Source organism: Somniosus microcephalus, chromosome 19, assembly GCF_052327205.1.
Source record: "Somniosus microcephalus isolate GS21.2 chromosome 19, FLI_Smic_1.0, whole genome shotgun sequence".
Lineage (NCBI taxonomy): Eukaryota > Metazoa > Chordata > Chondrichthyes > Squaliformes > Somniosidae > Somniosus > Somniosus microcephalus.
The window spans coordinates 77743130-77766397 of record NC_141005.1 but is presented as its reverse complement, the minus strand read 5'-3'; positions in this window follow the sequence as shown (position 1 = coordinate 77766397).

The window sequence follows — 23268 nt, the reverse complement described above, 5'->3', positions numbered from 1 at the left end:
GAGATCCAGCCCAGCAGCTGAAACTGTTCGCCGCCAACGGGTTGTACCCAGCACCGGCTGCCCTGCCGAGAGAAGGGAACGCGCTGAAGCCGACGCGCAGGCTGCAAACCCGAAAGCCAGCGGCCGTCGCCCGAGGGAAGCTTACCCCTCCTGCCAGGGGAAGAAACGCGGGAAGCCGCCAGTAGGCGGGGAAGAAGACAGAAGCGGGAACCGCCATTTTTAAAGTGGGCGGGGAAAGAAGATAAGCGCGGGAAACCGCCATCTGGAAAAAAAAAGTTAAAGAATATTGTTGTTGTTTCTCAGGAAGAGTGTGAAGATGCCTAAGCATAGTAACAGCAACGGTTTCAATGCCGAGGTGGAAGACTGGCCCACGTATGTAGAACGCATCGAGATATATTGTACAGCTAATAAGATAGCAAATTATGAAAAAGCTCTAAACTTATTAAACTCAATGGGTGCGAGGACATACAGGTTATTGAAGCATCTCCTATCACCAGCTAAACCGGCGGATCAGTCTTTCGATAATATTGTTGCTGTCCTGAAGGATCATTTTAACCCCGCACCGCTGATGTTAGCGGAACGATCTAAATTTTACGGGAGAACGCAACGAAAAGAGGAAAGCAACGCGGAGTACTTGGTCGAGCTGCGTAGACTAGCGAAATACTGCCAGTTTAGAGGAAATCTGACAGAGGCATTGTGAGACAAGTTCGTGTGTGGATTGTCAAAGGAAGGAACGCAAAAACGACTACTCGAAGAGAACGATCTTACACTTGATAAGGCTGTCCTTATTGCAGCATCGCACGAAGCCGCAGCGAGAGGCACGGCGGAAATGCAGCGGAAGACAGCGGTACTCAGTGTGGATCAAATGACTTCGGGTACAGCGAAATGTTCTCGTTGTGGGAAGACAACACACGACCAGAACCAATGCTGGGTTAAAAACCAGGACTGTCGGAAATGTTGCAAGCTTGGCCACATAGCTAAGGTATGCCGGTCAGGAAAGAAGAACAACAATAATAAGTCACCGCAGAAGAAGTACAGAAAGGTACATGAGGTGACTGGGAAGAGTCCAGATGAACAGAATTCGGACTCAGACTCCAACAGCAAGGCACTGGGTAGTCTGAGGATTCATAATGTGAGTAAAGAAGCTGACCGACAAACTATCTGGATCACACTACAGATTGCAAAAGTCCAAGTGAAGATGGAAGTGGACACCGGATCGGCGGTGACGGTCATGAATAAGCATGATTACAAAAAGTTATTCAAACATATTCCCCTACGGGATACGGAGATAGTATTGCAGACATACACAGGGCACAAAGTATACCCCATCGGAAAGATAGAAGTCAAGGTGAGATACAAAGACAAAGATCACCAAAGGATGGACTTGTATGTGCTGCCCGAGGGAGGTCCACCACTTCTGGGACGGGAGTGGATCAGGAAAATAAAGATAGACTGGCATTCACTAAACACAATGACGGTAGATTCCGGGAAGGAAGAGGTCAAACCTGAACGGTTGTCCAGAATATTGGACGAAGCTAAAGAGGTATTCCAGCAAGGACTGGGAACACTGAGAGGAATTAAAGCAAAAATCAAGATTGCAGAACATGCAAGCCCAAAATTTTTCAAAGCCAGATCGGTACCTTACGCGATACGACCTGCTGTGGAGGCAGAACTGGAAGAGCTTGAACATTCAGGGGTACTGTCTAAGGTGGACTGGAGTGAGTGGGCCACGCCCATTGTTCCCGTCATGAAGTCTTCATCAAGTAACAAGCCAGGGGGACTGGGGAAGGTCCGCATCTGCGGAGATTTCAAGATCACAGTTAATCCGGTGCTTCACACGGTACAATACCCACTTCCGCGGATTGAGGATATCTTTGCTTCATTGTCTGGCGGGCAACACTTCACCAAGATAGACCTGGCACAGGCATACTTACAAATGGAAGTCGAGGAAGAGTCGCGCCAGTATCTCACAATCAACACGCACAGAGGCTTGTATCGTTATAATACACTGGTTTTTGGAGTAGCTTCGGCTCCAGCAATTTGGCAGAGGGCAACGGAGCAGGTCTTACAAGGTGTTCCAAGCACGCAGTGTTACTTGGACGATATCCTGATTACGGGAGAAGATGAGGAGGAACACCTCACAAATTTGAAACTGGTGCTCACCAGGTTGAAGGAATATGGCCTTCGAGTTAATCGCCAGAAATGTGAGTTCTTCCAGAAACGGATCTCGTACTGCGGTCATGTCATTGACCAAGAGGGGCTGCACAAGTCGCCTGACAAGATAGAAGCTGTCGTGAAGGCCCCCGCTCCGGAAAACGTTTCACAGTTGAGATCGTTTCTGGGGTTGATTAATTATTATCACAAGTTTCTGCCAAATTTATCCACGGTGCTACATCCGCTGAATGCTCTGTTACGGAAAGAAGTGCCATGGAAGTGGAGCGAGGACTGTAAAAAGGCCTTTCGCAGAAGCAAGGCGTTGATTACCTCTGAGGAAGTGTTGGCTCATTTCAACCCAACGTTACCTCTTCGTCTAGCTTGTGATGCTTCCCCTTATGGAATTGGAGCAGTACTTTCACACAAGTTACCAAATGGCTCGGAAAGGCCAGTCGCATTTGCGTCCCGATCGTTGACCTCCGCGGAGCGAAATTACGCGCAGATAGACAGGGAGGCCCTCAGCCTTGTGTGGGGAGTAAAGAAATTCAATCACTACCTGCAGGGCAAGAAGTTCACATTACTGACAGACCACCAGCCGTTGGTGTCCATACTCAACCCTAACAAGGCCGTTTCCACTATGACAGCGCAAAGGTTACAGAGGTGGTCCGTGTTACTTGGGGCACACCAATATGACATTGAATACAAAAGCTCCAAACAGCATGGAAATGCTGATGGGTTATCGCGCCTACCGTTGCCGGTAGTAGAAGAGGCGGCTACAATGGACCCGGTAGAAATGTTCCACTCATCCATAGTAGAATGTCTACCAGTAACCAATTCGATGATCGAGAATGAAACAAGAAATGACCCGACTCTCTCACGGGTCTACGATCTAACAGTGGAGGGATGGCCAGCACATGGCGAACCAACACTGCCAGCATTTTCACAACGGAAAGAACAGCTGTCAGTGTGCCGAGGAACCTTGATGTGTGGATCGAGAGTGGTGATTCCACCCAAACTTCAGCATAAGGTGCTAAAGGAACTTCACGAGGGGCATCTGGGTGGAGTGAAAATGAAGAACCTAGCAAGAGCGTTTGTGTGGTGGCCAGGTATTGATGGAGACATCGAGGAAATAACCAAGAGTTGTCTAGGATGCCAGAAGGTCCAAAACCCGCCACCACAAGCTCCTCTGCATCCATGGGAGTGGCCCTCATCTCCTTGGCAAAGGGTACACATCGACTTTGCTGGTCCATTTATGGACTCAATGTTTCTAATAGCGGTGGATGCACACTCCAAGTGGCCGGAGGTAATAAAGATGTCCTCCACCACCACGGAAAAAACCATCACAGTATTAAGGACCATGTTTGCCAGGAATGGGCTGCCGGAACAGGTCTGTTCTGATAATGGACCACAATTTGTGTCCGAAGAATTCAGGAAGTTCTTAAAAAGCAATGGGGTCAAGCACTACACGTCAGCCCCATACCATCCCACCACCAATGGCTTAGCTGAAAGGTTTGTCCAGACCTTCAAGAAGGCCATAAAGGCCATGGGTAATGAGAACATCAACTTACAACATAAGGTAGATAACTTCTTGTTGGCGTACAGGAATGCAACACATGCGGTCACAAATCAAACTCCCGCCATGATGTTTTTCAATAGAAGACTAAGATGCCGGCTGGATTTGATTAAGCCAAACGTCAGAAGGGACGTAGAGAACCGGCAATTCCAGGGCATGAATGAAAGGCCAACTAGATCTTTTCAGACAGGTCAACAAGTTTTGGCCCGGGACTACCGTACCGAGAAATGGCAGCCTGGAACTATTGTAAAAAGGCTAGGGCCTCTGCTGTATACAGTGGACATTGGTGACAGCATAATAAGGCGCCATGTTGACCAGATCATAAGGTCATCCACAAAGAGCCAACCTACTCCACAACCTTACACGGCTAATGTAGAAACAGAGATACCCAGAGCACCTACCTCCGACCTGGTAATACTGGAATCAGATGATCCTGGCACTGTCCTTCAAGCTGAATCGGCCTTGCCGGAAGAACCTACTACCCCGCCGAAAACTACTACACCACCGAGGCGTTATCTGGACAGAGTCAGGAGACCTCCAGAGAGACTGAATCTGTGAACTGTTTTACATAATTTGTGTGATAAAAATGCTAACTTCCGAGAAGTTATGTCATCACTTCCTGTGAACTATGAACTATGAACTATGAACTGTGTACATACCTCACTTCCTGTAAATGTCACTTCCTGTTGGACTGGTATAAATACTGGTCTGTTCAGTATTGTAAGAGGCTTCTACCAGAGGCATGGTAAAGACCTCTCTTGTATATAGTGTGTTTATAAGTTACTTAAAGCTTACTTTAAAGTTACTTGATGGTAAGTCTCCTTTTTCTTACATCAATTTAAGTAACTTAGTATTTACACTGACAAATACTAGACCTTCAGACAAACTCGGAAGTTAAGGATCCAGGGAACCACCCATCATGGAGAAAATCCTTAGACCTATTCGTCTGGACTTGGACCCGAATACACCAGCAGCTGGCAGGGTATGGAAGCATTGGTATCGTACTTTTGAGAATTTTCTGGATGAATGTAAAGCGGATGCTCCTGCTAAATTGAAGATACTTGTCAACTATGTGACCCCAAAAGTGTTCGAATATGTTGATGACTGGGATAATTACGAAGAGGTGATTCGGGCACTTAAGAAACTGTATGCGAAGACCCCAAATGAGGTCTATGCTAGACATCTACTGGCCACAGCCCGACAAGGGCCAGGGGAATCAATTGACGAATTCCTGCAAGAACTTCGCAGGCTCAGCGTAGATTGTAACTTTCAGGCAGCCTCAGCTGAGCTGTACCGCCAAGAAATGATTCGTGATGCTTTCATCTGCGGGATTGCCTCTCCATTTATACGCCAGCGTCTACTAGAAAGTAAAACACTTGAGCTACAAAAAGCTTTTGAACTAGCTTGTTCACTGGATTTGGCAAAGAGAAATGCAGACCTCTATCAGCTGCCCAGATCTCGATCTGCTGCTGTAGCTGCAACCAGACAATTCAAGCGGTCTCAGGTGAACCCTATCATGGGGGAATCTAATTCTGATAATTCTGATGAAGAAGAGGAGGACGACCCCACTTTAGCAGCCTCTTGGCAATCTAGGAAGGAATGCTTCTTTTGTGGAGATGCTTTTCACCCTAGGAAAACCTGCCCTGCTCGCAATGCAATCTGCAGTTATTGCGGAAAAAAAGGACACTTTGCTAAAGTTTGCCTATCAAGGGCCTCTACGAGGGCCAATCCAGCTAAGGCCTACCGAACTGCCCCAATTAGGGCCTATCAAGATGCTCCAGCTAGGACCTATCAAGCTTCCTCTCGAGCTCTCTCCCGAAGAAGCACACCGAGAGTTTTAGCCACTCTCTGTGCAACGACACCAATTACAGCTGCTTGCCCACAGAACCTGTCTCAGGCAGCCACAAAAATTTCAATTAAAGGGCATACCTTAGATGCCTTAATTGACTCAGGAAGTACTGATAGTTTCATTAAGGAACAGATTGTTGCGAAATTGAAACTACATGTCTTCCCATCGGACCAGGCAATTGCGATGGCCCAGTCATCACTTAATACCAGAATCTCCGGCTTTTGTGTTGTTGATATGACACTTCATGGTCGTATGTATCCCTCCACCCGACTTTCAGTGCTCAAAGACTTATGTAGTGATCTCCTCTTAGGGCTGGACTTCCAAAAACAGCATAAGAAACTCACCATTGAGTTTGGTGGATCCAAACCCGGACTTACTATTTCTAATATACCATCTAAATTACCATTTTGTGCACTATCAGCAGCTTCACTTGATGAACCCTCATTATTTGCCAGTATTCCGCCTCAATGCCAACCGATAATAACGAAATCGCGGCGCTTTAATCAGGGAGACCAATCTTTTATTGCGGCTGAAATCTCTCGACTTCTAGCAGAGGGTATCATTGAACCATGTTCGTCGCCCTGGCGGGCTCAAGTCGTCATTGTCAAGAACCCTCTAAAACCTCACAAACAACGACTATGCATCGATTATTCGCAAACCATCAATCAATATACCGACTTGGACGCCTACCCATTGCCACGCATTGATGATATGGTTAATAAACTGGCCGAATACAAAGTGTTCTCAACTTACGATTTAAAAAGTGCCTATCATCAGTTACCCTTGAAGGTCTCAGATAAGCAGTACACAGCCTTTGAGGCTAATGGACGGCTGTACCAATTTCGTCGCCTCCCATTCGGGGTTACTAATGGAGTGGCTGTCTTTCAACGGGCAATGGATGGCCTGGTTAAGCAGGAAAACCTAAGGGACACTTTTCCCTATCTTGATAACATTACCATTGCAGGTCACGATCAACAGGAACATGACTCCAACCTCCAAAAATTTCGGGATGCCCTCCATCGCCGTAATTTGACCCTGAATGAATCCAAATCTGTTGAGTCGCAACCGACCATCAACATCCTTGGCTACTGCGTAGGCAATGGTATCATTAAGCCAGACCCAGAAAGACTTCGCCCGCTCCAAGAGCTCCCGTCACCTAAGAATCCGGCTTCTTTACGTCGGGCTCTCGGTCTGTTTGCATACTACGCTAAATGGATTCCTCATTTTTCAGACAAAATCCAACCCTTGCTGCATGCTAGATCATTTCCACTGGGAACAGCGGCTGTTGCAGCCTTTAACCTTCTCAAAAAACAGTTGGAGAAAGCGGCTCTTCACTCCATCGATGAGAATCTCCCTTTCGTGGTTGAATGTGATGCCTCGGAGGTGGCGATCTCGGCTACTCTGAATCAGGAAGGTCGTCCTGTAGCATTTATGTCCAGGACCTTACAAGGTGCCGAGCTACATTATCCTCCGGTTGAGAAAGAAGCCACAGCCATCATAGAGGCAGTACGGAAGTGGAACCATTTTCTAGCTCGCCAGCACTTTACATTGATCACGGACCAACGATCAGTCGCCTTCATGCTCGATAATCGAAAACGAACCAAAATTAAGAATAATAAAATACAACTTTGGAGGATGGAACTGGCCTCTTTTGGTTATACCATTCTCTATCGGCCTGGCAAGGAGAATGTGGCCCCGGACACCCTCACACGGGCATTCTGCTCCACTATGTCATCCTCCACTCTCATGGATGTCCACAATGGTTTGTGTCATCCTGGCGTTACGCGCATGCTACATTTCGTACGATCACGGAATCTCCCTTTTTCCACTGGAGATGTAAAAAAAATATGCTCAGAATGCCGGCTTTGTGCGGAATTAAAACCTCAGTTCTTCCGCCCCTCAGATGGTATACTCATACATGCAACCCAACCGATGCAACGACTTAGCATCGATTTTAAGGGCCCAGTGCCCTCTTCAACTCGGAACACATATTTGCTCACCATGATCGACGAATATTCACGTTTTCCGTTTGCCTTCCCCTGCTCCAATATGCTGGCGTCCACAGTAATCTGCTGCCTTGAGCAGGTATTTTCTCTCTGTGGCATGCCGGCTTATATTCACTCAGATCGGGGTCCATCCTTTATGTCAAGGGAACTCAAGGACTACCTCTCAGAACGGGGAATTGCTACAAGCAAAACAACACCATACCATCCCATCGGAAATGGGCAGGTAGAGAGGTATAACGGTATCATCTGGAATTCCGTACGTCTCGCTTTAAGATCTCGGGGCCTACCAGACCAGCAATGGGAAACAGTGCTTCCGGATGCATTGCACTCTATACGGTCCCTGCTTTCTACAGCCACAAATACTACACCTCATGAGCGGTTCTTTGGATTCCAGCGTCGCTCATCTCATGGGACATCACTCCCGTCATGGCTAACTACTCCTGGACCTGTTTTACTCCGAAGATACGTTCGGACGTCTAAAAATGACCCTCTTGTAGACGAGGTCGAACTAACCGATGCCAACCCCACCTATGCAAACATACGATATTCCGACGGCCGAGAATCTACCGTATCATTACGGGATCTGGCTCCCTGCCCACCAGGACCTAGTGGGACATCGGGTGATGGCATTTCACCAGGAAACTCTTGGGACCTATCGGGTACCCCTCTCCAGGATCCTGATCGGACACCAACTAGCTTGGTGCCGGTAGAACCCCGTGCTCAAGGTTGCGACCCTCCCAGTACCGCGCATGAAAGTACTGATCCGCCACAGACCAGCTCTGCACCTCCCTCTGAACAGAGGCAGTCCGACTTTGAACCTATTGGGGCTCGTACTCGAAGCCATGATCTCCCCGACCCTTCAGAGGGCAATCCAGGCCACACAGACTCTGACCAATGGCCAACCGCATGTAAGCGGACCAGCGACCCTCTACGACGGGAATCCAAACGGGTGCGACTCTTCCTTGTTCGGCGGCTGCGGACCAAAAGGTAGACCACAGCCTCCTAATCCTGCAGGAGGGAAGAATGTGATAAAAATGCTAACTTCCGAGAAGTTATGTCATCACTTCCTGTGAACTATGAACTATGAACTATGAACTGTGTACATACCTCACTTCCTGTAAATGTCACTTCCTGTTGGACTGGTATAAATACTGGTCTGTTCAGTATTGTAAGAGGCTTCTACCAGAGGCATGGTAAAGACCTCTCTTGTATATAGTGTGTTTATAAGTTACTTAAAGCTTACTTTAAAGTTACTTGATGGTAAGTCTCCTTTTTCTTACATCAATTTGTATATATGTTCTAATGATATGGTTAATGGGGAATAAGTATGTTGTAAGCTAAAAAGGGAGGATTGTAGTGTATGTAACTGTTCTACCTTTAAGAGAACTATTGTATGTAACCGTTCACCTTTAAGAGAACTATTTTAGGTGTGGCACCACTTTATCTTGGCTGCTGTATACTGTAATACCGACGGTGACCACACCAGTATATAAGTGCTGTGTCAGGATTTATTGGGCAGATTCGCCCTGACCTTCAAATAGTAAAGTCCTGTTTAAGTTACTCTTGTAGTCTGTGTATTACTTCGCTATACAACCCACAGACTTTACAGTGGAGAGGTAGAGCTGGGTGTTGTCAGCATACATGTGGAAACTGACGTTGTGTTTTCGGATGATGTCGCCAAGGGGCAGCATATAGATGAGAAATAGGAGGGGGCCAAGGATAGATCCTTGGGGAACCCATTGCAGGTAATTTTCTGGCTGCTATTAGATAGATAAGAATGAAACTAGACAAGTGCAGTCCCACCCAGCTGGACGATGGTGGAGAGGCGTTGGAGAAGGATGGAGTGGTCAACCGTGTCAAAGGTAGCAGACAGTTCGAGAAGGACGAGGAGGGATAGTTTACCTTTGTCACAGTCACAAAGGATGTCATTTGTGACTTTGATGAGAGCCGTTTCGGTACTGTGGCAGGGGCTGAAACCGGATTGGAGGGATTCAAACATGGAGTTCCGGGAAAGATGGGCACGGATTTGAGAGGCGCTGTCAAAGAAGCCTTCACAAGTTGCTGCAGTGCATCTTGTAGATGTACACTCTGTAGCCATGGTGCATCGGTGTTGGAGGTAGTGAATGTATCAGGTAGTAGATGGGATGCCAATCAAGCAGAATGCTTTGTCCTCAATGGTGTCAAGCTTCTTGAGTGTTGTTGGAGCTGCACTCATCCAGGCAAGTGGAGAGTATTCCATCGCACTCCTGAATTGTGCCTTGTAGATGGTGGAAATGCTTTGGGGAGTCAAGAGGTGAGTCACTCACCGCAGAATACCCAGCGTCTGACCTACTCTTGTAGCCACAGTATTTATGTGGCTGGTCCAGTTAAGTTTCTGGTCCAGTTAAGTTTATGGATCCAGCCCTGGGGCATGAAGTGGGTTAAGTGGAGAATGTCACATTGCAGGAGCAGCTTGGGAATAGTGATCACAGTATCATAAGGTTTAGATTAGTTATGGAGAAGGACAAGGAGCAATCTAGAATAAAAATAATTAACTGGAGGAGGGCTAATCTTAGCGAATTGAGGAGGGATCTGGCCCGGGTAAATTGTAATCATAGTGGTTAGCACTGTTGCCTCACAGCGCCAGGGACCCGGGTTCGAATCCGGCCTCGGGCGACTGTCTGTGTGGAGTTTGCACATTCTCCCCGTGTTTGCGTGGGTTTCCTCCGGGTGCTCCGGTTTCCTCCCACAGTCCAAAGATGTGCGGGTTAGGTTGATTGGCTATGATAAATTGACCCTTAGTGTTAGGGGGATTAAATACGTGGGGTTACAGGGATAGGGTGGGATATGTGTTGGTGTAGGGGTTACGGGGATCGAGTGGGATATGTGTCGGTGCAGGCTCGATGGGCCGAAATGGCCTCTATCTGCATTGGGAGGTTTCTGTGATTCTGTGATTCTGTGACTGGCAGGCAGAAATGTAATGGAGTAATGGGCAGCCTTTAAATAGGCCTTTACAGTCCAGGTATGTTCCCACAAGAGGGAGCGGGAAGGCACCCAAAGGCAGGGCTCCCTTGATGACGAAGGAGTTCGAGAGTAGGATGAAGCAGAAAAAGGGGCCGTGTGACAGATGTCACCTTGATAGTACAAGGGAGAATCACAAAGTAGTACAAAGTATTTACAGCACAGAAACAGGCCATTCGGCCCTACTGGTCTGTGCCGGTGTTGATGCTCCACATCAGCCTCCTCCCACCCTTCTTCATCTCACCCCATTAGCATATCCTTCTATTCCTTTCTCCCTCATGTGCTTATCTAGCTTCCCCTTGAATACATGTATATTATTCACCTCAACCACTCCCTGTGGCAGCGAGTTCCACATTCTCACCACTCTCTGGGTAAAGAAATTTCTCCTGAATTCCCCATTGGATTTATTAGTGACTATCTTATATTTATGGCCCCTTATTCTGGTCTCACCCACAAGTGGAAACATCTTCTCTACGCCGACCAGATCAAACCCTTTCAGAATTTCAAAGACCCCTATCAGGTCACCCCTCAGCATTCTCTTTTCTAGTGTAAAGGGCCCCAGCCTGTTCAGCCTTTCCTGATAGGTGTAACCTCTCAGTTCTGGTATCATCCTTGAAAATCTTTTTTGCACCCTCTCCAGTGCCTCTATATCCGTTTTATAATATGGAGACCAGAACTGTACACGGTGCTCTAAGTGTGGTCTAACCAAGGTTCGATACAAGTTTAACATAACTTCTCTGCTTTTAAATTCTATCCCTCTAGAAATGAGCCCCAGTGCTTTTTTTATGGCCTTATTAACCTGCATTGCCACTTTTAGTGATCTGTGTATCTAAACCCCCCAGATCCCTCTGTTCCTCTACCCCATTTAGACACTTAGGGCTGGATTTTGATACTGGAGGCGTGTAGGAGGCGGGACTACAACTTTTGGGGTTGTAGTCCCGCCTCCATTGAGTTGTGGCCAACCCACTCGATTTTCACTTGATTGACCTTGTTGACCCACCCAGCAGGCTCAGCAGGCCAATTAAGGGCCACCCGGCAACAGGTGACGTCAGAGATTGACATTTCATCTGTCACGAGCTTTTGACAGATGAAATATCAGCGTTTGACAGCTCTTTGAAGCTGTCAAACACTGACAATCTGTACACTAAGTTAATTCCTTCCTCTCAGGCTGATTTAGAGATCTCTCCAGAACAGAAAGCTGAAAGCTACAACTTTTGACAGCTGGCGGCCATTCTGCTTTCTGTGCCGGTGAGATGAGGGACTCCCGAGACCGGAAGGAAGGAAGGCTGTAAAGGTAAGTAAAGGTTGTCATGAATCTTACCATTCATGTAGAAATGATTCATGAGATAACACTGGGCGGCCAGCTGGTGGCGCCATCCAAGGAAAGTATAAATACTCGGGCGTGGGCCCAGCTTGCTCAGGACGTTTTTGTAACCAGGAACTAGTGATGTAACTAGAAACTCAAGGTTGTGGAACAGCTGATTAAAGCCTTGTTTTATACTCAAACCAAGTGCGTAGTGAGTTTTCGTACGTCAATTTAATCAACTGTGTATCACCTCCATGTTCTGAGTGATTTCGGGAACAGCCAGCTACAACTTCAACTGTAGAAGGGAACTCCGACGTAGTAATCAATCCATCATGGACAAACTACTCAGACCTGCCCGTCTCGACCTGGACCCGAATTCACCTACAACTGCTAAGGTATGGAAGCACTGGTATCGTACCTTCAGCAACTTCCTCAGGGTGTGTGGTGAAAATGTTCCTAATAAATTAGAGATACTTGCCAATTATGTCTGACTATATTGAAGACTGTGTAGACTATGACTCCGCTATCCTAATATTACAGCGACTATATATTAAGGCCCCAAACGAAATTTTTGCTCGGCATCTACTGGCCACAACTCGACAACAACCCGGGAAATCACTTGACGAATTCCTTCAGAAACTTCGCAGGCTCAGCAAGGATTGTAATCTTAAAGCTGTCACTGCTGAGCAGTACCAGGAGGAGTTAATTCATGGCTCCTTTATTGGGATTGCGTCTCCCTTCATATGCCAGCGTCTGTTGGAGAATAAAACCCTTGAGTTACAGGCTGCCTATGACCAGGCATGTTCTCTAGACTTAGCAAAGAGGAATGCAGATACCTATCTTTTACCACGTGCACGGGCTGCTGCTATCACTTTTAGTGACTCCTTTGATAGGCCTCGGGCGGAAGCCCTCACTGATGATGACTCTAACCTAGCTGATGACAACCCTACCCTAGAAGCCTTCATTGATGATGACCCGGCCTTAGCGGCATCTTGGCAATCTGGAAGGAAGTGTTTCTTCTGTGGAGGTACATTCCACTATAGGAAATTTTGTCCTGCTCGTAACGCAACCTGCAATCATTGCAGTAAGAAAGGTTACTTTTCTAAGGTATGCCAGTCAAGAGCCTCTGTTAGTAAGAAAGGCCACTTTTCTAAGGTATACCAGTTGAGAGCCCCTGTTAGTTTTGCAGCTACTATCTATAACACTGCTCCTCCCCCAAGAACCACTACTACGGTTATAGCTGTCAAGGGTAAAACTGCTCCTCCTCCCATCACAGCTGTTTTTCCCCAAAGTCTGTCCCATGCAGCCACAAAGGTTTCGGTAAATGGACACATTTTGAGTGCACTAATCGACTCATGCAGCTCTGACAGCTTCATTAGTGAGCGGGCTGTCAGTAAGTTAAAACTGCGTATTTACCCCTCGGACAGGGAAATTGCAATGGCTCTGACGACACTGACCACCAATTCTTCCGGCTTTTGTCTTGTCGACCTTATTCTCAATGGCCACAGTTATTTCTCCACCCGGCTTGGGGTGCTCAAAAACCTATGCAGTGATGTGCTCCTGGGACAGGATTTCCAGAAACAACACAGAAGACTCACTTTCGAGTTTGGAGGGTCAAAGCCGGAGCTTACTATTTCCAAAGTACCATTTTGTGCGCTTTTGGCGGCTTCGCTCGACGAGCCCTCCTTGTTTGCCAATCTTTCCCCCTGATGTAAGCCCATAGCCACTAAATCACGATGTTTCAGCCAAGATGATCTATCCTTTATCGAGGCAGAGATCTCTCGCCTTCTAGCTGACGGTATCATTGAGCCATGTTCATCTCCCTGGTGGGCTCAAGTTGTCATTGTTAAAAATTCTCTGAAGCAACACAAGAAACGTCTTTGCATCGATTACTCGTAAACTATTAACCAGTATATCGACCTGGATGCCTACCCACTACCATGCATCGATGACATGGTCAATAACCTTGCCAACTACAAGGTATTTTCAACTTTTGACTTAAAGAGCGCATATCATCAAGTACCGTTAAAAGACTCTGACAAAAAGTATACGGCCTTTGAGGCCAATGGTCGGCTTTACCAGTTTTGTCGCCTTCCATTTGGGGTCACCAATGGGGTGGCCGTCTTTCAACGGGCAATGGATAGCCTAGTCAAACAGGAGAACTTAACGGACACTTTTCCATATCGGGATAATATCACCATTGCTGGTCATGACCAGAAGGAGCATGATGCCAGCCTCCAGAAATTTTTTGACGTTCTCCGTCGTCGCAACTTAACCTTAAATGAGTCCAAATCTGTGAAATCAGTACCATCAGTCAACATCCTTGGCTACTGGGTGGGCAACAGTGTCATCAAACCGGATCCGGAGTGACTTCATCCGTTTCAGGAGCTCCCTCCTCCTACGAATCTCGGCTCTCTTCGTCGGGCACTTGGCATGTTCGTCTATTATGCGAAGTGGATACCCCACTTCTCCGACAAGATCCAGCCCCTGCTTCACACAAAGTCATTTCCGTTGGAGGCAACGGCTATTTTAGCTTTCAACCTCCTCAAGCGACAACTGGAAAAAGCCACGCTTCGTTCCATCGATGAAAATCTCCCTTTCGTGGTCGAGTGCGATGCATCGGATGTGGCGATCTCTGCTACCTTGAATCAAGGTGGTCGACCCGTAGCATTTCTGTCCAAAACTTTGCAGGGTAGCGAGCTCCATTATCCTCCTGTCAAGAAGGAGGCTACAGCTATCATCGAAGCAGTACGTAAATGGAGTCATTTTCTCGCTCATCGCCATTTCATGCTTATAACCTTTATGCTGGATAACCGGAAACGCACTAAGATCAAGAATAACAAAATACAGCACTGGAGGATGGAATTGGCCGCCTTTGGCTACACCATACATTATCGACCCGGCAAAGAGAATGTGGCCCCGGATACCCTCACGCGGGCATTCTGCTCTTCTATGCCAACTTCAACTCTTGCGGATCTTCATACTGACTTATGCCATCCTGGCGTTACCCGTATGTTTGTGCAACCTAAAAATCTCCCATTTTCTACAGAAGATGTGAAAAGAACTTGCTCCACTTGTAGAATTTGTGTGGAATTAAAACCGCAATTCTTCCGTCCGTCAGATGGCTCACTCATACACTCTATACAGCCTATGCAGCGACTCAGCATTGACCTTAAAGGGCCATTGCCTTCCTCAACATGAAACACCTACTTGCTTACTATGGTAGACGAATATTCACGCTTTCCCCTGTCCCAATATGCTTACTTCCACAGTGATCAAATGCCTCGATCAGGTCTTTTCCCTTTGCGGTACGGTCAATTTCATCCACTCTGATCGGGGTGCCTCCTTCATGTCAAGCGAACTCAAAAGTTATCTTTCCCAATGGGGAATCGCCACAAGTAAAACCACACCGTATCATCCCATCGGTAACGGACAGGTTGAGAGATACAACACTATCATTTGGAACGCTGTTCGTCTTGCACTGAGGTCACGCAACCTACCAGACCAGCAGTGGGAAACTATGCTCCCTGACGTGTTGCATTCCATCAGGTCTCTTCTTTCTACATCCACCAGCGTTACTCCTCACGAACGATTCTTCGGATTCCAGCGTCGCTCCACTCATGGGAAGTCCCTACCATCATGGTTGGCAGCTCCCGGCCCCGTGCTGCTCCGAAGATTCATTTGATCTTCCAAGAATGATCCCCTCGTCGATGAGGTGAAACTAACAGACGTTAATCCCACATACGCGCACGTGAGGTACCCTGATGGCCGGGAGTCCACAGTTTCACTCCGAAATCTGGCTCCCTGTCCAACCGGTCCCACGGACCCCACCGATAGAGGGATCCATATTAATGATGCCGATACTCTGCGCTCCTTTGAGGATGACACCCTGCCCGGGACATCAAGGGATCTGCCGGCTACTCCGCCGAATCAACTCGGGGAGCAGAGCACTCCCCACAAGATGGCCACCCGAAGCCAGGACGCCGGACAATCACCAGCTACCAAGCAAGTTGAAGCCAGTTCTGCGCCTGTGGGGACTGACACCCGGAGTCACGATCTCCCCAGTCCCCCTCAGGTCGATCAAGGCGACACGGGCCCTGTCGATCTACCTGTATGAACCAAGCAACCCAGGAACCAAGACACAGTCCGAGGAGACGTGCCTTCCGGCCACAAACAGAAAGCTGCACTCATGCACCCATCACTCACCTGAACACCAGACATCTCGAACCCTCCAAGCCCTTCAGCCCGACGGTCCGCCTCGCTAACTTGGCGTGGTTTGGAGCTGTCGGGAATCCCACACTTCAGGAATAAAAATAGGGATTAGGCTAAAATCTGCCTGTTAGCTACCTGTTAACAGGCAGTTAATTGGCACTAATCCCCTTCCTGCCTCGGGGAGGCGGCTCCCAGCACAGGTCGGGTACCTGCCTCCTTTGAAACTGGCATGAAGGCGGGTTGGGGGTGGGATGGGTTCGTGCCCCCCGATTTCACGATTTTAACCCCCACACGCTTCCAATCCCGCTTCCACGGCCCAATGAAAATCCTGCCCTTATTTTCTAAGGATTATGTGCCCTCCATATTTTTTCTATCAAAATGTATTACCTTGTACTCATTTATATTGAAGTTCATTTGCCAATTTCACGCCCATTCTGCAAGTGTATTAATGTCTTCCTGTATTTTGTCACAGTCCTCTGCTTTGTTAATTACCTCCCCCCCCCCACCCCCGAGTCTGGTGTCCTCTGCAAATTTTGAAATTGTACTTCCAATTCCTGAGTCCAAATCTTTTATGTAACTAATGAGCAACAGTGGTCCCAGCATCGATCCTTGTGGAACAACATTTGCCAATCTAAATATCTATCTTCAATCCCTACCCTCTGTTTTCTGTTCTGTAGCCAGCCTGCTACCCATTCTGCTACTTGTCCCCTGACTCCACATGTTCTGAGTCTACTATGAAAGGCGTTTTATTAAAGGCTTTTTCAAAATCCAAATATATCACGTCTAATCTTTCTGTTATTTCTTCAAAGAATTCAATAAGGTTGGTCAAGCATGACCTTCCCTTTAGGAATCCGTGCTGACTGCCCTTTATTATATTTTCAGTTTCTAGATGTTTTTCTATTACATCTTTGATTAAGAGTTCCATTATCTTTCCTAACACCAGTGTTAAGCTAATTGGTCTATAGTTCCTTGGACTTGTTCGATTTCCCTTTTTATATATATTTAGCCAGTCCTCTGGCACTATTACCTTTTCTAATGAATTTTTAAATATATGTAATGGTGCCTTTGCTATCTCTTCACTAACTTATTTTAATATGTGCAGATGCAATCCATCCGGACCAAAGGTTTTATCCTCACTAAGTTTGATTAGTTTATCAATTATCTTTCACCCTCCCCCTACTATCTTAAATGTCTTTAAACCTTTTTCGATCTCTTCTTCTAATGTCACGTTACAGGGTTAATTAATAACCTTGTAGTAATGGAGCCTCTGGGGAGCAGTGATCATAATATGATAGAATTTTATGTTGAGTTTGAGAGTGATTTAGTTAAGTCCGAAACTCGGGTCCTAAACCTGAACAAAGCAAACTACGTAGGTATGAGAGGCAAGTTGGCTAAGGTAGGTTGGGAAACTAAATTAAAAGATATGACAGTAGAAAAGCAATGGCAAACATTTAAAGAAATAATTCCTAATTTGCAATGAATATACATTCCCTTAAGGAATAGAAACACCACGGGAAAAATGGCCCAGCTGTGGCTAACAAGAGGAATTAAAGATAGTATTTGATGAAAGAAAGAGGCTTATAATGTTGCCAAAAAGAGTAGTAAGTCTGAGGATTGGAAGGATTTTAGAATTCAGCAAAGGAGAAGCAAAAAATTGATTAAAAAAGGGAAAATAGAATATGAGAGTAAACTAGCGAGAGACATAAAAACAGACTGCAAAAGCATCTATAGGTATGTAAAAAGGAAAAGATTAGCAAAAGTAAACGTGGGTCCCTTACAGGCTGAGACAGGAGAAATTATAATGGGGAATAAGGAAATGGCAGCGAAATTAAACAAATACATTGGGGGGAATTTTCCCAGCCCTGGGGAGGCGGGTATGGAGGCGGGACTGCCGGGAAAATGGCAGAAACTGGGAGCGGGTACCGGCCCCGCTCCCAACCCACCTTCATGCCATCTTCCCAGGAGGTGGGTCCCTGAGTTGCGCAAGGACCCGTCTGCTTGAGGCGGGAAGGGGATTAGAGCCAATTAACTGACTGTTAACAGGTAGTTAACAGGCAGTTTTGAGGCTTATCCCCTTTATATGCCTGCAATTGCAGGCTTCCCGACGGCGGCAAACCTTGCCAGGGTCAGCGAGGCGAGCAGTGGGTCTGCGGGGGCGAGAGGGGTCAAAATGTCAGCTGTAGAGGTGAGTGATGGGTGCAAGTTTGGACAGGTAAGTATGAGAGGTGAGTGTAAAGTGTTGGAAAATGTTTCCTTACCTTTGCTTCTTCCTGCAGGCTTCAACCCTTGGGGATCCGCAGGTGCCTCATCTCAACGGCAGAGATGACAGAATGGCTGCTGCACTCTCAGATGCAGCAGCCATCTGCTTTCTGCTGAGGAGAGAGGTCTTGGTGAGCCTTCAGTGCAAGGGCTCACATTAGAACAGAAATTGTCAGTGTTTGGCAGCTTCTCAAAGCAAAAAAAAGAAAAATTTCAACAGGTGAAGCGTCATACACTGACGTCATCTGTCACCGGCTTTCCCTTAATTGGCCGTAGGGCCGGGCTTAACAAGGCCAATCAAGGGAAAATAACATGGGTTGGTCAGACGTCACTGGGGGCGGGACTAAAACCCGAAAACCAGCAGTCCCGCCCCCAACATGCCTCCATTGAGAAAATCCAGCCCTTTGTGTCTGTCTTCACGGAAGAAGATGCAAAAAAACATCCAGAAATAGTGGGGAACCAAGGGTCTAGCGAGAATGAGCAACTGAAAGAAATTAGTATTAGTAAAAAAAGTACTGGAGAACTTAATGGGACTGAAAATTGATAAATCCCATGGACCTGATGGCCTACATCCTAGGGTTTTAAAAGAGTTGGCTATAGAGATAGTGGATGCATTGGTTGTCATCTTCCAAAATTCCAAAGATACTAGAACGATTCCCATGGACTGGAAGGTAGCAAATGTAACCCCACTACTTAAGAAAGGAGGGAGAGAGAAAACGGGGAAATACAGACCAGTTAGCCTGACATCAGTAGTAGGGAAAATGCTAGAATCTATTATTAAGGATTTGGTAACTTAGAAAATAATAATAGGATTGGGCAGAGTCAACACGGGTTTATGAAAGGGAAATCGTGTTTGACGAATCTGTTAGAGTTTTTTGAGATTATAACTAGCAGAATAGATAAGGGGGAACCAGTGGATGTGTATTTGGATTTTCAGAAGGCATTCGATAAGGTGCCACACAAGAGGTTATTAAACAAAATTAGGGCTCATGGGATTGGGGGTAATATACTAGCATGGATTGAGGATTGGTTAACGGACAGAAAACAGAGAGTAGGAATAAACGGGTCATTTTCGGGTTGGCAGGCTGTAACTAGTGGGGTACCGCAAGGATCAGTGCTTGGGCCTCAGCTATTCACAATCTACATCAATGATTTGGATGAGGGGACCAAATGTAATATATCCAAGTTTGCTGATGATACAAAGCTGGGTGGGAATGTAAGTTGTGAGGAGGATGCAAAGAGGCTTCAAGGGGATATAGACAGGCTAAGTGAGTGGGCAAGAACATGGCAAATGGAATACAATGTGGAGAAATGTGAAGTTATCCACTTTGGTAGGAAAAATAGAAAAGCAGAGTATTTTTTAAATGGTGAGGGATTGGGAAATGTTGGTGTTCAGAGGGACCTGGGTGTCCTTGTACACGAATCACTGAAAGTTAACATGCAGGTACAGCAAGCAATTAAGAAAGCAAATGGTATGTTGGCCTTTATTACAAGAGGATTTGAGTATAAGAGTAAAGACGTCTTACTGCAATTACATAGGGCCCTGGTGAGACCACACCTGGAGTATTGTGTACAGTTTTGGTCTCCTTACCTAAAGAAGAATATACTTGCCATAGATGGAGTGCAACGAAGGTTCACCAGACTGGTTCCTGGGATGGGGGGACTGTCCTATGAGGAGAGATTGAGTAGACTAGGCCTATATTCTCTAGAGTTCAGAAGAATGAGAGGTGATCTCATTGAAACATACAAAATTCTTACAGGGCTTGACAGGGTAGATGCAGGGAGGATGTTTCCCCTGGCTGGGGAGTCTAGAAGCAGGGGTCACAGTCTCAGAATAAGGGGTCGGCCATTTAAGACTGAGATGAGAAGAAATTTCTTCACTCAGAGGGTGGTGCATCTTTAGAATTCTCTACCCCAGAGGGCTGTGGAGGCTCAGTCATTGAGTATATTCAAGACAGAGATCGATAGATTTTTGGATATTAAGGGAATCAAGGGATATGGGGATAGTGCAGGAAAGTGGAGATGAGGTAGACGACACAAAGCTGGGTGGGAGGGTAAGCTGTGAGGAGGATGTCGTGAAACTCCAGTACGATTTGGACAGGTTGGGTGATTGGGCAGAAACATGGCAAATGCACTATAATGTGGATAAATGTGAAGTTATCCACTTTGGTGGCAAAAACAGGAAGGCAGATTATTATTTGAATGGCAATAGATTGGGAGAGTGGGAAGTGCAAAGAGACCTGGGTGTTCTTGTGCACCAGTCGCTGAAGATAAGCATGCAGGTGCAGCAGGCGGTTATGAAGGCAAATGGTATGTTGGCCTTCGTAGCGAGAGGGTTCGAGTACAGGAACAAGGATGTCTTGCTGCAGTTGTACAGTGCCTTGGTGAGACCGCACCTTCAGTATTGTGTGCAGTTTTGGTCGCCTTACCTGAGGAAGGACGTTTTTGCCATGGAAGGAGTGCAGCGAAGATTCACCAGGCTGATACCTGGGATGGCAGGAATGACGTATGAGGCGAGATTGTGTCGATTGGGCTTATACTCACTGGAGTTTAGAAGATTGAGAGGGGATCTCATCGAAACCTATAAAATTCTGTCAGCCCTCGACAGACTAGATGCAGGAAGGATGTTTCTGATGGCCGGGGAGTCCAGAACCAGGGGTCATAGTCTAAGGATAAGGGGTAAGCCATTTAGGACTGAAATGAGGAGGAATTTCTTCACCCAGAGAGTGGTGAACCTGTGGAATTCTCTGCCACAGAGGGTGGTGGAGGCCAGTTCATTAAATATATTCTAGAAAGAGTTGGATATATTTCTTAAGGCTAAAGGGATCAAGGGATATGGGGAGAAGGCAGGGACAGGGTACTGAATTTGGATGATCAGCCATGATCTCACTGAATGGCGGAGCAGGCTCGAAGGGCCAAATGGCCGACTCCTGCTCCTATTTCTTATGTCATTATGTCTCCCTCGTATATACTGAGGCAAAGTAATTATTTAATATTTCTGCCATTTTGAGGCACTCGTTGCTCCTCACGAGCAGAAACCCCGACAGTCCCGCTGGAACTAATCTTGCCAATCTCCTCCCTGTCCAACTCACCCCTCCCAGTGCTGACCCTGTGAGTGCTGGCAGTGGATCAGCTAGCACCGCCCCGCTCCGCATCTCCCTCCAGAATGTTCGTTCATTTGCAAACATGGCCCTTGCCATCCAGGACCTTATCGTGGACAATTGCATCATAATCATGGCCTTGATGGAAACCTGGTTGAAGGGTGATGACACCTGACCCCTAAAGACCCCCCGCCTGGCTACACCTTTCACCACTTGCCCCACCCAAAACGCCATGGTGGTGGTGTGGTTCTTATCACCAAATCACACCTTGGTCTGTCCCCCTACTCCTCTGGCACCTTCTCTTCCTTTGAGCACCTCACCTTGTTTTACCCCTCTTGCCTCTCATTTAAAATTCTTCTTCTCTACCGCCCACATACCATAAAAATGTTATCGCTGAGATATCTTCATTGCTTTTCTCCCTCAGCCTCTGCACTGAGCGACTACTCATCCTCAGTGAGTTCAACCTCCATCTCAACTCATCATGCTCTCTCTCCTCGGAGTTCACTACCCTCCTATCCTCCCTTAATCTCTCCCTCCACATAAACTCCCCAACCCATATTCCCGACCACGCCCTCGACCTTGCCAGCTCTCGTGGCCTCGCTACTCCCATCGTGTCAATCGCATATAAAGCCTCTCTGACCACTTCCTCGTATCGCTCTCCACCCACATCCCCCTTCCCCTTCCCAAACCCACTTCATTCTGTGTCCAATCCTGGAAAAAACTCTCTCCCAACTCTCTTACAACTGCACTTACAAAATCCCAACTGTCCAGCCTTTGACCCTCCATTCACCACAACATTTCTGCAGCTACCAATCTGTTCAACCACACCCTCACCACCACCTTTGATGCCGTAGACCCTGTTAAAACAATTACTCTCTCTCACCCTGGTACAGGCCTCATCTTCGCTCCCTTAAGTCCAAGCGATGCAGACATGAACGGATATGGTGGATAATTGGTTTAGCCATTCACCGCCAGATCTGGTTGGACCACAAAGCATTATCGGGTCCTGCTCTCGTCTGCCAAAACTGCTCACTATTCCAGAATCATTCTGGAATGCAAAAATAAACCCCGGCTTCTTTTCTCCACTATAAACCGTCTTCTTAAACCCCTCTCCCTGTCCCCTCCACCCTCACCTCCAACAAGTGTGAGGAGTTCATGGACTTCTTTGTCTCTAAGATTGAGACCATCTGATCAGCTGCCTCTGCCGCTTCCCTTCCTTCCCCTAGCCCACCGGGCCAAACTTCCTCTAAGGTTTTCCCCCCTGCCCTAGCCCTGAACTCACATTTTTCTTCAGTTTCTCTCCGATCTCCCCTCATGACCTCTCCACGCTCATCCTGTCCATGAGACCCACCTCCCGCTCCCGCGACAGTATTCCCACTAAACTGTTGACCATCCAACTTCCTTTTCTGGCTCCCATGTTAGCTGATATTGTTAACAGTTCTCCTTCCTCGCCTTCAAATCTGCCATCATTACCCCTCTCCTTCAAAAACAACCCTTGACCCCTCCGTCCTTGCAAACTACCGCCCCATCTCCAATCCCCCTTTCCTCTCCAGAGTCCTTGAACATGTTGTCACCTCCCAAATCCATGCCCATCTTTCCCGGAACTCCATGTTTGAATCCATCCAATCAGGTTTCTGCCCTTGCCACAGTACCGAAACGGCTCTTATCAAAGTCACAAATGACATCCTTTGTGACTGTGATAAAGGTAAACTATCCCTCCTCGTCCTTCTCAACCTGTCTGCAGCCTTTGACACGGTTGACCACTCCATCCTTCTCCAACGCCTCTCCACCGTTGTCCAGCTGGGTGG